This window comes from Lipotes vexillifer, unplaced genomic scaffold (assembly GCF_000442215.2).
Source record: "Lipotes vexillifer unplaced genomic scaffold, Lipotes_vexillifer_v1.1 scaffold1006, whole genome shotgun sequence".
Lineage (NCBI taxonomy): Eukaryota > Metazoa > Chordata > Mammalia > Artiodactyla > Lipotidae > Lipotes > Lipotes vexillifer.
In genome coordinates, this window is record NW_006789838.1 from 472,933 (window position 1) to 485,756 (window position 12,824).

Genomic DNA, 12,824 nt, shown 5'->3' on the forward strand with positions numbered 1-12,824 from the left:
GTTGTGTCTGTTCTTAGTGATGCACTGTTACTGAAGAGGGTGTTTGGTGAATATTCTGGCTTAACCAGGTGCTCAGTCTGATTTTTGCAAGCTCTGTCATATGCCCAGTTTTGGGGAAGGTGAGAAAGAAATGACGAGGCCAAAGGCACTCCATCTGGTGCCTTTTTTGCTCTCGGCATAGCCAGTCTCCCATTACACACCTAACTGGTCTAAGAGAATAGCAAGAGGGGTAAGAAGATGGGTGGGTGAGAAGGGAGGACATAAGTCTTCTCCCACGTGTGAGCTCAGCTTCCTGCAGGGTTTTAGTTACGTAAGAGGCACTAAGATTTTCTTGGGTGCCTATTATGTGCCAGGCTTCTTCATATGCTATTCCTCCATCATTCGTTCAAAAATCTCTGTTGAGCCCTGTTAATGTAAGGCATTATTTATTTTAGACATTGGAGATATAGCAGTGAACATGACAGGCAAAATACCTGCTGCTCTAGAGCTTGCATTCAAGTGGAAACCAAAGAGAAACTTGCTTTTCTTCCCCCAGCTCCAGCTGCAGCTCCACCCCGGGCATATTTGCTTTTATTTATTCAATAGATCAGGGTTCCAAGTGAGAATTCATTTGAAAAAAAAGGACCCTGTTGCCTAGAAGAAAATGAAGTTTGAGAAGGACCATGCTAAACAAATCAGATAATTAGATCTAAAATAGATCTGTAATTTAAACACAGTCCTTTGGGTTAAAAAAAAAATTTTGTTGGAAACTAAATAGATGCTTTTATCAGAGAACATCATTCTCAGTATAAATCAGTTCTGAGTAAAGGCTCTGGCTTAGAGAGCAAGAAAGAGATTTGAACTCTTTTGTTGTCAAAACTGCAACAAAACCCCCAAATAAATTAAAATATTGTATTTTAAAATTATCAAGTGAGGGTTAATGACAGCAACATTGCTCTTTCATTTCATTTTCATTGGAACTGCATAAAGTAGATGCTATGATTATCCCATTTCTCAGATAAAGAGACTAAAGCTCAGAGAGATTGAGTTCCTTGCTGCTGTTTCTGTGCTTCATCCACACAATCCGTACGTGGAAGAGCTGGGATTTGAATCTAAGTCTGTTTAACTCCAAAGTCCAGACATTTTTTTTACTTGAGCAGATACTGTCTTTTAGTGAACATGCTTGTGTTTCTGCTCCCTACACTCATATTAATGAAAGACAGTGTTCAAGAGACTTCACTAATGCTTTTCGGCTAAGAAAGAGGAAGAGCAGAGTGGATCCCACAGCATGTGTCTTGGCTCAGCTTCCTGGGGGTCACCTGACCCAAGGTCCCTGGGCTTCACCATGCCAGCATGGGCCTGCATTTGAAGGAAGGCAGTCTTGCCTCCTGTCAGATTCCAGGGATTGAATTTCATACAGCTACAAAGGAAGCAGTCATTTATTAGATCCTTTCCACTCCCTGAAAATTTCCTGTGATCCCTGCGAAGACAATCCAGGTTCAAGGAGGTGCAATGAAACTCTTTAAGAGAAGGGCCACTGGGGGCACATTGTGCTGCTGAGAAAAGCCAATCAAGCCGCAGAGAGAGAGCTGACAGTGTGCCAAGATTTCAGCTTAGAAGCATGAAGCATAGAACATTCTTCCTTATTTGCCCCTCAACTCTGGCTTCCTCAAATACCAGTCTCAGAGCCAGTGTAGCTGGCTGAAACATCCAGCAAGTCATGGATGCCCTCAATTGTCAAAACACAGCCAGGTCTTTGAGAGCAGATACAGTGAAATCCACCAGATGGTGATGTTTCCAAACAAGGTGATGTGGAGCATGACTCGGAGCTGCCTGGGAGGTCTGGAATGTTCGCTGATGCTGGACTAAAAGAAAGCTTCACATGTTGCTCAAAAGTCAAAGGGCATCTCTAAAAGCCATGAAGATGATGGGTCTATGCAGAAAGGGAAAAACAACTTGGGGAAGGCTGCTTGGGGCCCGGAATCATTTGTTCTCTAAACAAGGAGCCCTTTAGCCTCCTGGGGACTAAACGTACCCTCCCTGAGGGCCCTGAGTACTTGATGTCTTGGGGAGAGGGATACATGACTGAAAATTAGGGCTGATGTCAGACATTTCAGCAAGAAAGCAAGTTCCAACGTCTGTCCTAAGATCAGCCCAGATGAGGCCCCATGTCCCACATGATCTATATCAGTGGTTGGCAAACTTTCAGAAAGGGCAGGCCACATCTTTATTTAGCCCCTCTAATTTAAGGTTGTGCATGCCAGGAATACATTTGAGCATTTGAGGTCTCTTGACTCAACTCTTCACATATGTACAGCAAATATGATTTCTTAAGTGTTCAAAGGCCTTCTTTTAAAATTCAGCTGCAAAAGCAATTTGGCCACTTTTGTGTGATTCCTTGCCTTGACTTTTCCTTGCAGAATATCTTCATGGATGCTTTAATCTACCTTGACAAAATGTAGCCTCCAGCAGTCACCTCCTCCCCCACCCCAGGGTTGTGTCCTTCTGCCTTGCAATTTCCCAGGGAATTAGAGGATTTGTTTCCATAAGGCAAGCCACTGGAATTCTCTTTTCCCTGGTCCTCAAGGACCAGGGAAGCATATGCAGTCCTTCCCTGTAGGCGGCCTCAATTCCTACCAGGAATGTGGACTAGCAGGCTGAGCACCCTAGACCTATCAGAGACCAGCCAAGCATCCTGGCTTCTCTCAGCCTCCTTCTCTTTCTCTTAGCCCTCTTCCCCAGGCTAATTTACTCATTCTCCATGCTGCAGCGGAGGTGTCTTGCCTGAATACCTGGACTAGAAGAGCTTTCTCTCTTAAGCATGCTAATCAGCCCCTTTGTAGCATTAATCGTAACTCTAAATTAAAAATTACTTAAGTTTTTAATGCCTACCCTCTGCACTAGACTGTAAGATCCATGAAGGCGGGGAAGTATCAATTTTATTCACCATTATATCCCTAGTGGGTGATAAAGTCAAGCATTATAACGTTCACTTATAGTAAGCCCTTAAATGTGTCAGACATTGCTCTATGTGCCTACGTGTGTGCTCTGTGTATATTAATTCATTTAATCCTCACAACAATCCTATAAGGTGTGCACTATTATCATCACTGTTTGAGAGGTGAGGAAATGAAAGTGTGGAGAGGTTAAATAGCTTGCCTAAGGTCACAAAGCTAGGAAGTAATAGGGCTGGGATTTAAACTCAAGTAATAGGGCTTCAGAGTCCGTGTTCTTAACCATCACACTCTAGTGCCTCTCCCTGAGACTAATACATGAATGGAAATGAGTGAAATGAAATAATCCACCTCTGACATATTCTCTGGTTATGATCAAAAGTAGTGCTTTTCTTGGACCTCAGAAATAATCTTTTGTGTTTAAAACTGGAAGCCAGATGGAAGTAAGCACACAAGTATTGGCAATCTTGGTTTAGAGGGGTCTGTCCAAGAACTGTCCTTTGCCTGGCTAACAAGAGAATACCTTGGACTCAACTCATTTCATATCACACATTGAAAAACACATTCTTAAAACTCAAACAGGGATTTAGGAGGATCTTATCTTTAAGACAAGGCAGAGAAGGCTGAATAATACTGTATTATTGGGATTAGGCTTAGTTATGAGCAATAGTAAATCCCCAAATAAGAGTTTATTTCTCTTTCATGTTTAATAAGTCCTGAGGTCATCAGCTGAGGATGGGGGCATGGTGTTTCTTAGTGACAGAGACTGTGAATGGAGATGTAAATCAGGGAGCAAGAAATAAAGGACTGGAGGTCAGGGCAGAGAAACTCCACGACACTGTTGGTGGGAATGTAAATTGGTGCAGCCATTATGGAAAGGAGTCTGGAGATTCCTTAAAAAATGAAAAATAGAGTTACCATATGATCCAGCCATCCCACTCCTGGGCATATATCTGGAAAAGGTGAAAAACTTTAATTCACAAAGATACATGCACCCTAATGTTCATAGCAGCACTATTCACAATAATCAAGACATGGAAGCAACCTAAGTGTCCACCAACAGATGAATGGATAAAGAAGATGTGCCATATATATGTAATGGAATATTACTCGGCCATAAAAAAGAATGAAATATTGCCATTTGCAGCAACACGGATGGATCCAAAGTGAAGTAAGTCAGGCAGAGAAGGAAAAATATTGTATGATATCACTTACTTGTGGAATCTAAAAAAGAATAATACATATCAACTTAATTACAAAACAGAAACAGACTCACAGACACAGAAGACAAACTTATGGTTTATGAGATTAACATATACATACTATATGTAAAACAGATAACCAACAAGAACCGACTGTATAGCACAGGGGACTATATTCAACATCTTGTAATAACCTGAAATGGAAACGAATCTGAAGCTGTACAGCTGAAACTAACACAATGCTGTAAATCAACTATAGTTAAATTAACAAAAAAAGAAGAGAGGTTGGGGGTGGGGCACGGAGGGGAGTTGATGCTGAACTTGAAGCACCTCTGGGATATCTAGATGAAGATGTGTGTCAGAAAGTAAGATATAATGTCAGAGGACTGGACTATAGGTACGGATTTGAGAGTCTTCATCACAGAAACAATAATGAAAGCCCTTGGAGGGATAATATTTCAGAAACTGAAAGTATAAAGAGAGAAGAGAGAGAATAGGCCAATATCATGAGGTTTTCAAAATAGGAGTTTCAAGGAGGAGAAGGAAAATCAATAATGTCAGCTGTTGTAGAAAGCTCAAAGAGGATGAAAGCTAAGAAAGGAACATCAGAGACAGCCAGCTGAAAGTGCCCTGAGCAGTCCTGGGTGGTGAAGAGCTGTGGGAAGTGTTGAGAAAGTGCAGGTATGCAGGCAAAGCAAGGCAAGGAAGAAGGGAAAAGACCCCGATTTCAGGGTACCTAGTGTGGGCGAACGGTGAGGAAGTTTGGGTCCAGGGGTCCAGGTTGTAGACCACGCATTAAGGTTTTGATGTGTGAGTGAGGGTGGGCAACAGGTATGCTCACTTTTACGAAAAGCATGGAATTTCAGAACTGGAAGTGCCTTTCGAAACTTCATCTAATCCTCAACTGAGCAGTAATAAGAACAAAATTTATGCCCACAAAGCAAAACCTAACCACTTCTGTCCTCAGCTGTTACTAACCAAGGCACCAGCCTTTCCTTGGCCCTATAAGAACCCATGTGGGCAAGACTACAAAACGCTCTTCAATCCCATTTAATAAAACAGGGAATTTTTCCAAAGATTCAAAGTCTGACACCAGGGAATTAATGATCAGTCTTCTTTACAGAGATAAAGTATCGCCTGTGGAGACACCTATAGAGAGAAATATTCTAATTACTATTTGGGTGCCAGAAAACAATATCTGGAATCCCAAGGCAAAGAGAAGTTTTGGAAGCCACTGGGCCTTGAAAACTAGAAAGTGGGCCTAGTCTATTGACTTACCCCAAGGCTTACTCTGCCCAGTCATTAGATATTAGGGATGCAATGAAGGATGGGGATCTCTGTGAGTTTCCAGAAAGCACCCTTAGCTAGTTCATAGTAGAGAACCTAGAGAGCTTTATTCTTTACATATGTTCCTTTCTGAGAAGTTACATAGGGAGGAATCAGGCTCCAAGGCCCAGTAGACCCTGGTAGAAGGCTATGCATTTACAGGAGGAAATAAAGGCCACATACAAGGAAAGAGCAATGTAATTTTTTAAAAATTAAATAGTGTTCCACTCAGCTGATTTTTCAAAATTTAGAAGAAGAAACATAAAAATTCTGTTCAATAAATTCAGAAACAAAAAGCATACCTTAGGTGACCCAAAACAGAAACTCTGTAGCCATAAGCAATAACACCCCATTTCCACCTCACCTCAGCTCCTAGTAATCTCTCCTCTACTTTCCATCTCTGCGCATTTGCCCATCCTAGATATTTCATATAAATGGCATCATATGATATGGGGCCTTTTATGTCTGCCTTCTTTGGCTTAGCATAATGTTTTCAGGTTCAGATGAGTGGACAGAATTGAAATTCGGCATGGGAGTAGGGGATCACAGAGTGAGGGACAGGACACCCAAGACCCTAAGGGAGATGAAAGCAGAGAGATAGAGACAGAGATGTTACAAAGTGAACAGAGACAGGGAAAGAAGAGGAGACTGGAAGGAATATCCTTCTTGGAGTTGTGACGGTAACGGTATAAGGAGAGGGTGGCTAAAGATAAAATGCGAGTCCCAGACTTAGCAAAGACGTACCAGAGTCATGACTTGACCTCTGAAATGCTCACAAGCTCTGCAACAATTCAGGAACCATCCTTTCTTCACTGGAAACATACTTCTGCATTTATTTTCAAACCGAAGGTTTATTTTTAAATAAAGGTGCATTTACCCATGGAATTCTGAAGGTTTTATATAGTTACAAAGGAATGGCTTAAGTTATAGAAGTCTCCATTAGAATCTTAAAGGAGTTGATTTTCTAGCTTTTTTGGGGGGGAATTTTCTAGCTTTAATCTTTTTTTTTTTTCCCCCCTTGGCTGCGTTGGGTCTTCATTGTTGTGCGCGGGCTTTCTCTAGTTGAGGCAAGTGGGGGCTACTCTTCATTGTGGTGCACGGGCTTCTCATTGCGGTGGCTTCTCTTGTTGCAGGGCACAGGCTCTAGGTGCACAGGCTTCAGTAGTTGCAGCACGCGGGCCCTAGAGCACATGGGCTTCAGTAGTTGCAGAGTGTGGGCTCAGTAGTTGTGGCGCATGGGCTCTAGGGTGCATGGGCTCAGTAGCTGTGGCTCACGGGTTCTAGAGCACGGGCTCAGTAGCTGTGGTGCATGGGCTTAGTTGCTCCGCGGCATGTGGGATCTTCCCGGGCCAGGGATCGAACCCGTGTCCCCTGCATTGGCAGGTGGATTCTTAACCACTGCGCCACCGGGGGAGTCCTCTAGCTTTCATCTTAAACTATTTATTCCTGAAAGGATTGCTTCCTGAAAGAACAATGAGATACCACTACACACCTTTAGAGTGGATAAAATCCAAAGCACTGGTAACACCAAATGCTAATAAGAATGTGGAGCAACAGGAACTCTCATTCATTGCTGGTGGGAATGCAAAATGGTACAGCCACTTTGGAAGACAGTTTGCAGTTTCTTATAAAACTAGACACACTCTTACCATATGATCCAGCAATCACACTCCTTGGTATTTACCCCAGTGAATTGAAAAATTACATCCACGCCAAAACCTGCACATGAATGTTTATGGCAGTTTCATTTATAACTGCCAAAACTTAGAAGTAATTAAGATGTCCTTTGATAGGTAAATGGATTAGCCAATTGTGGTACATCCAAATAATAGAATATTATTCATTCTAAGAAGTAATGACTTAGCAAACTAAAAACATTGAGGAACCTTAAACACATATTGCTAAGTGAAAGAAGCCAAATCTGAAAAGGCTACATACTGTGTGATTCCAACTAAATTACAGTCTGGAAAAGGAAAAACTATGGAGACAGAAAAAAGATCAGCAGTTGCCAAGGGTTCTGGGGGAGGTAAGGATGAATAGGTGAAGCACAGGGTATTTATAGGGCAGTGAAAAATCATTCCACATGATACCTTAATGGTAGATAAATGGCATTATCCATTTGTCAAAACTCATAGAACCGTACAACACAGAGTGAACCCTAATGTAAACTATGGACTTTAGTTAATAATAATGTATTGATATTCGCTTATCAACTGCAACATGTATCACACTAACGCAAGATGTTAATAATAAGGGAAAGTGTGTGCAGGGTGGTGAGTAGGGGAGTGGACAGAGTGGGTATATGGGAACGCTCTGTACTTTCTGCTCAATTTTTCTGTAAACCTAAAACTGCTTTGAAAATAAAGTCTGTTGATGGAAAATGAAAGGCAAATAAAAAGGCCATGCACCCTCCAAAAAAAGTTTATGTCCTCTTTACATATTTTGTGGCCGTTGCTATTTATTAACTCTATAAAAATACTACCTCGACTAAAATCTGGATTTGATTTGTAACAAACCACCCACATTAAGACATAAATTTTGATTTCCAGTTCAAACTTTGGGAATTATGGACCAAGCTAGCTTAAATCTCTCCAAGAGCAAAGATCATCTAGAATCCATGGAATGACACCAAGATTTTCACCACTCTTTGTAGCTTGTCAGTTCTTCTGTCACGTAGCCAGAGGTTTTGGCCTGAGTGGAATAACCCCTCTTGTGAGGGTTTATTCTCGACTGGAAGCTTGTCCCTGGAGCAGTGGTATTCTTTTATACTTGCTAACTGTATTTGTTTTCAAGGGCTGCTCTAACAAATTATCACAAACTGGGGGGCTTAAAACAATAGAAATCGATTATTTCTTAGTTCCAGAGGCTAGAAGTCTACAATCAAAGTGTCAGCAGGGCCATACTCCCTCTGAGACTCTGGGTAGAATCCTTCCTTGACTCTTCCTAGCTTCTGGTGGTAGCCACCAACCCTGGGTGTTCCTTGGCTTAAATCTGCATCACACAATCCCTGCCTCTGTCATCACATGGCGTGTCCCTATGTATCTCTCTGGGTCTCCTCCTCTTATGAGGACACCAGTCATATTGGATTAAGGGCTCACCCTACCCCACTATGACCTCATCTTAACTTGATTTCATCTACAACAACTACTACTACAACTCTATTTCCAAATAAGGTCCCATTCTGAGGTCCTGGGCGTTAGGACTTCAACATATCTTTGCGGGACACAAATCAACCCTCAATACTAACAGAATAATGAGGTCAAGTTGTCGGCACGGTTTGACTTTTAACCTGAAGCAAAGCCTTCTCAGAAATGACATCTTCTACTGAGAACAGCCTTGGGATTCTACATAGACCAAAAGTCCAACTCTTACTACCATGTACAGCCATTCTTCCTCAGACATCAGGTAGAACATTCATTCAGGGGCTCTTTACCTATAGGCTAATAGCTCTAAAGAGGCTTTTCTTTAAAAAAAAATCAGCCTCACTGGGCAGGACTGTGTAGCTCTTTGAAGCCATCAAACCTGACAGTTCACACCACATAGGTAGCATTACCCAAAACCAGGCCTCGATCTGAATTATTCACAGCCTCATTTCTGAACTTTCTGCCCTAGACTTTCCTCCCCACTTATATCTTATTCTTTCAGCTTCTGATCTCATGATTCCTCTTACTGATGATGGTTATACTCGTTCTTTGGACTTGATGTTTAGCACCATTCCTCTGGCTCTGACCAATATCTTTTTTCCTGGACCCCAGTTTGAACTTACCAAAGACCGTGTTGTAATCATGCATTGTGGGCAAATACCCTATAATGTCCACCCATACGCAGCACAGTCACCTGCAGTTAGTTCTCCCATTGAACCATGTGAATCAGAACCAAACATCAAGCCATGACCTCTAAGGTTCTAGGCCATCCCTTGTGCTGCCATGAAAAATTGGACCTTCTTTGACCTAGACAGAACCATCCTTTTTCCACTGGGAACATATTGCTGCATTTATTTTCAAAACTGAAAGTACATTTTTGAAATAAAGATGTATTTTCTCGTGGAATTATGAAGGTTTTACACAGATATGATGGAAAGTCTTAGGATATAGAACTCTCCTTCAGGTTCTTAATGGTGTCAGTCTTCTGCCCTCATATCTTGCCAGGAACAACCCTAGGAAATGTCCCCAATAACCTCCTAATTACTGCATCCAATCACTTGTTTTCAGCCCTCACACTGCTTGACTTCATAATGCCATTTGACACTATTGACCCCTCCCTATGTCTCAAAAATCAGCTCTCTCTTGACTTAAGAGGTAGAACTTCTGCTATTTTCTCCAACTTCACAATCTCCTTTGCTCTCTCCTCTGGCTCCGACCATCCTTTAATCATTGGTCATTCTCCAGGCTCTCTCCTTGGCTTTTTGCTGTCATGCTATACCTTCTGTGGGTGATCCCATTTCCTGTCAAGGCTTCAGTTATATGTTAATGATTTCCAAATCTGTATCTCCAGCCTCGACTTCTTTTCTGAGCTCCAGACCTGTGTATCCAACGACTGGGCACCTCAAGTTCAACGTGTCCAAACAAATCTCATTGCTTATATTGTCTACCATCGGCCTAGATTTGTTACCCCATTTCACCCCTCACCTCTAATCTACATGTTCTCTTTCTTTTAAACGACCCTTTCTCTTTGTACTCACTAGCTTTACCCTAGTTGGAGGCTTTACTACACTTTGGACCATTTAAATAGCCTTTTGCCTAGTTTGTCTCTCATTTCATACCGTTCTCCACCTGGCGTTCAGAGTGAAAATGTCACAGCATGAAAGTCTTCAGTCACTTTCCATTGCCTACAGGATAAAGTTCGGTTTCCTTAGTAAGCCATTCAAGGGGTGGCCTTTCGCACTTTGAACCTCATCTTTTGCTTGCTACACCTCCTCCCCAAAGCTTCAGTCATATCAAACTACTTCTAGATCCCAATGTGTATTATTGTTTTATGCCTTTACTTCTTTTTCTCTCTGCCTGGAAGGCTTCCCCTTCTCCACCCCCGACTACTTAGAAAAGACTCAGGGCCAGACCTCCTTTCTGAATACGAGGTAAGAAAGGCGGACCTCTGTAAAAGCTCATCCTTGCGGACGTCCCAGCAGACACTCTGTTGGGCAATTGCCCCCTTTTTCATCTGGGCCCTGAGAGAGAGACAGCTGTGGCATGGTGACCCTGGATCCCTGCCAGGAGCTGCAGGGCAAAGACAACTTCTGTGGTGGACTCTTCCGGACGTCTGTCAGTTCCGGGTGAGGCTTTGAGGCTGCCAGGTTCTCAGGCTGGATCTCCTCTTGGCAGGCAGACAACTTCTCCATGTCCTAGGTGCCAGCATTGTGAAGGTTTCTGCTGAGGGGTTCCAGTTTTCCACAGTTACACAGATAGCTAGACCTACCCTTGTCTTTGGCCTGACTCAAAACAGATGGGTGAATGGGACTGTTCCCATCCCCACTGGCTCCTGAGGTACATTGTGGCTGGCCCACAGTATCCATCATGCAAGAGGCCTCTTTCTCAAAATAACTTATAGGATGATCTCTCTCTCTCTCTCTCCTCAGCATTTATTCAATCAACCAATATTTATTGACCAAGAACTATACACCAAGCACTCTACTAAATACTATACAAAAAACAGGCAAAAAAATCAGTGCCTTTTTTGAGCTTACAGTCTAATGTGGGAGACCGACATTAAATACAAAGACATGTAAATATTTCCTTAATAACCGTTGTGAAGGAAACAGTGCAATGAAGGAAAAGTGCAGGGTTCTATGAAAGAACTGAGTCTTTGTCAGCCTGATCTGTTGAAGAAATGAAATCCCTCAAGTGAGTACAAAGCAATTGCTTTTATCTTGAAGTTTTAAGTTCTTCTTCTCTATTTGTATGAGTTTCTTATACGTTAAATCTATTAATCCCTTGTCTACTATATTTGTTGCAATTATTTTCCATGTTAAAAAAATTCTAATTAAAAAAATTCTAATTAAATCTAAAAACTCTGACACATTTGCGTTTTACAAAATACTCAAATATTTTTTTACAAAATGTTGGTGTCCCCTATTTGAGTTTGTCTCATGTTTTCTCATGACTAGGTTCAGGTTATGCATTTTTGGCACAGTTGTCATAGAAGTGATGCTTTCGACTTTTCATTGCATCCTATCGGGGGCACATGATTTCAATGTATTCTATTACTGATGGTGTTCACTTCCATCACTTGGTTAAGGTTTTCCACTGTGAAATTACTCTTTTTCCCCTTGTTTTTATTATTTTGTGGACTCCTTTCTCACCCTGCATGGACTCCAACACCCCACACCAGGCTGCTCACCCATACATGCCTTCATCACCCAGGAATGGACAACCTTCTCACCCCGTCAGGCTCTGACAACCCATGCCTGGCCACTCCCATGTGTGGATGCCCTCCTCACCCTCTCGGGGCTCTGACACCCTTTGCCAAGCCTTTCCTCCACACGGATGCCCTCTCTTACCCTGCTCTGGTTCTGACGCTGAGTTTTCCCCCTTCATGGATGCCACTGTCATTCACTTGGGTTCCAACATCCTATGGTGGGTGCTCACCTCGCAGATGGACACCCTCCATTTGGGCTCAGATGTCCCATTCTGGGTCCTCCCCCTGCATGGACACCTGCCCATGCTGCTTAGATTTTAAACTGCACCTGCTTGGAGTCTGACTCCGCACAAATGCTGGGGCTCTGCAGGGATGCCCTTCTGACAGTGACCTGGCTCTGACTTCTCACTCCAAGCTGCCTTTCCACGCACCTTGCTCCATCCCTCTTAATGGCATGGGGACTGAACTGCTCAGACAGAGAAAAAAAAGGAACAAAAGGGGAAGAAGTAGAGCTCTACCCACTCTGCTACATCCAGAGTCTAAAGCCACGGTCAACTCTCATCAAGATTATCTGGATTATTTCAAAAAGCTCCACCTTTTTAAAGGGTGCATTTAAATGCCATCTCTTTATGAAGCATTTTCTTTTCTAAAAAAGAATTATTTTATAATTGTGTGCCAAATGCTCAAGTGAGAGAAATGCATAATCTGTAGGTCATTAAGGGGTAGTGGAGAAATGAGGATGAAGAGATAGGTGAGGCCCATGTAAAGCCCATGTGCTTTACATTTTAAAAATATCCCTCTAGCCATTGGGTGGAAGATGGAATGGGGGGTGGGTAGGTCAATTTTGAATGTAGAGAGGGCAGTTAAGGGGCTATTCCAGTAGTCAAGGTGAGAGATGAGCCTGTTCTGGACTGGACTGGTGGCAAGGGAGATGAAGAAAAGCTGATGGGTATAGAACACACGATGGAAGTAAAACTGACAGGACTAGCTGATGGGCTGGGTGTGAGAGGGA